Source organism: Nycticebus coucang, chromosome 4, assembly GCF_027406575.1.
Source record: "Nycticebus coucang isolate mNycCou1 chromosome 4, mNycCou1.pri, whole genome shotgun sequence".
NCBI classification, from domain to species: Eukaryota; Metazoa; Chordata; class Mammalia; order Primates; family Lorisidae; genus Nycticebus; species Nycticebus coucang.
In genome coordinates this window covers 104,692,922-104,695,599 of record NC_069783.1, presented here as the reverse complement: position 1 = coordinate 104,695,599, position 2,678 = coordinate 104,692,922, and positions in this window count along the sequence as shown.

The window sequence follows — 2,678 nt, the reverse complement described above, 5'->3', positions numbered from 1 at the left end:
TGTTTGCTTCAGCTTGTTCTAGTTGTTTTTGTTACTTATAATCCAGATATTACTACTAACAGGAAGTCAGGCTCAGTCATAATTTGGGTTATCTGGAAGCAGGTACTAAAAAGGAGTTTGGGATGCAAGATGTTTATTGAGGACCAACAGCTATTGAAATGACAGGAAAGTAAATAGAAATGAAATGAGCAGAAAAGTCAAACAGTGCTGCTTGGGAGCCAGGGAGCTCTGGAGTGTGTTGCTCTTCAGAGTGTTTCATAGGAGGTCAGGATGGTCAGGCCTTTATAACACTGAATTGCTCAGTCACCATAGGCTGCCCAGTTAAGGGAACAGGATAAGCTGCTGTTTTTAGCTGAAGACAATGTTGAACAAACCTACACGGTAGAGAGCTAACAGTGCTCCCTGCCACTGGGCAGCAGATCTCTGTTTTGAAGAGAGATCTGGGCAGTGTGTCTGTGTGACTACATAGTCCATCTCTTCCACTTCTTAGGTCCCTTTTCTGCATTACATCTGGGGAGCTGTTGCTTTAGGACACTGGTGAGGCTCTGTCTGAGAATAGACTAAGAAAAGGAAGATTAGTAGGACAAATCATGCGCCTGCTGTTAAAGTTGCTTTCTCTCCTGTACCCAGTCAATGTTTGCACTTTGTTGCCACCTCTGCTGGCATCAGTGGCATATCTTGTAAGGTGTCCCAGACTCTTATTCCTTAGGGTTCTTTTTGAGCCCTGGTCACCATGCCCTTCTCAGACCCAAGTTACTGTATCTGTCCATTTACATCACATTTTGGCAAGGAAGTCCTGAGGCACCTAGGTGGATCACCTGAGTTCCACTCCTAAGTCTTCCTACCCTGTAGTGTAACAGCAGCATGAGTTCCATTCCTGAAGATCAGTGTCAAATTCCTTTGCAGAGACAGCAGTTCCTCTTCTGACTTGATGGTCCCTGGAGACAAGCAGCACAGAGCTGTAGCTTGTAATTCAGAACACTTGCTCTGTTCTCTGGTAAAAATAATGCCCCATTTGGGGATCAACGCCTTTAACCCTGCAGAGCCCAGAGTTGAAGTTGTGGGAAGCACAAGGTCCCACCCAAAGAATCATGGGTAATGGAGGGAGGTGTGGCCATAACTGCTCTCACAGTGCTACTTGAAACCCATGTATCTTTCCTTTTTGGGGACACAGCACCTTACAAAGGTATTTGATCCACTCATATGCTGCATTTCTGAAAGATAGCTCCATGTCCTGACAGAATATTGATTTAGGTCTGGGGCTCTGGCTATGCCTTCTGCAAGCCATTCCAGTGCTCTGTTATGCCCAGCAGCTACTGCTCAGTGAGCTGTGTGACATATCAAGTGGATCCTTTTGTCATAAGCATATATATTTTTTTATTTCAGATTAATCATGGTACAAACAATTAGGTTTTTTTTTGGCCAGGGCTGGGTTTGAACCCACAACCTCCAGCATATGGGGCCGGCGCCCTACCCTCTGAGCCACAACCACTACCCCATAAGCATATTTTTATATCCCCTTTGTTGTTTTCTTTGTTTGTTTTGAGACAGAGCCTCAAGCTGTCACCCTGGGTAGAGTGCTGTGGCATCACAGCTCACAGCAACCTCCAATTCCTGGGCTCAAGTGATTCTCCTGCCTCTGCCTCCCAAGTAGCTGGACGACAGGTACCCACCACAATGCGTGGCTATTTTTTGGTTACAGACTTTTTTTTTGCAGGCCGGGCTGGATTCAAACCCGCCAGCTCTGGTGTATGTGTGTGGCTCCTTAGCCGCTTGAGCCACAGGCGCAGAGCCTATATCCCCTTTGTTACAAAGTGGATCCCTTAGTCTGATAAAGTGTATGCAGTCTTTGGGTAATGGTATTGCCTGAGGTCCTGTGGATGAGAAAGAAAACTCACACTTTGAATATGTGTCTTTTCCTATAAGAAAAAATCATTGGCTTTTTCTAACCAAAATAGTCACCCTGTCATCAAGGGCCAGTTGGTCTCCTCAAGAAATGTTTCCTTGGCTCAGTGCCTGTGGCTCAAGCAGCTAAGGTGTCAGCCACATACGTCTGAGCTGGCAGGTTCAAATCTGGCCTGGGCCCACCAAACAACAATGATGGCTGCAACCCAAAAAGTAGCCGTGCATTGTGGCAGGCGCCTATAGTCCCAGCTACTTGGGAGGTGGAGGCAGGAGAATCGCTTGAGCCCAGAAGTTGAAGATTGCTGTGAGCTGTGATGCCACAGCACTCTACCCAGGGCGACAGCTTGAGGCTCTCTCATAATAAAAAAAAAAAAAAAAGAAAAGAAAGAAAAAAAATGTTTCCTTATTACAGACTTGTTTTGAAGATTCCTTGGTCTCTTGGTATGAAGATTCAGTAGCAGTAGTAGCTACATCAGGCCCAGTAAATGGGACTCTGTTTTTGTACTTACATGTAGCTCCATGTTGGGCACCATGACCACTTCTTCCACATGCCCATTGTGCCAGCACTTTGGTGGCATATGTCTGGCCAAATCATATTACTTCCAACATTGTGTAGTGCTTCTTCCATGGCAGATGCTCTCTGATCAGCATTTTAACATAACAAATGATGTTCCCATGTCACACTCGCTCCCATATGTCCTCTGTGTGCCTGTGTCAGACCTCCTTATCCATAGTCTATCAATCTTTTTCCTTCCAGTCTCTGACGAAGCCAG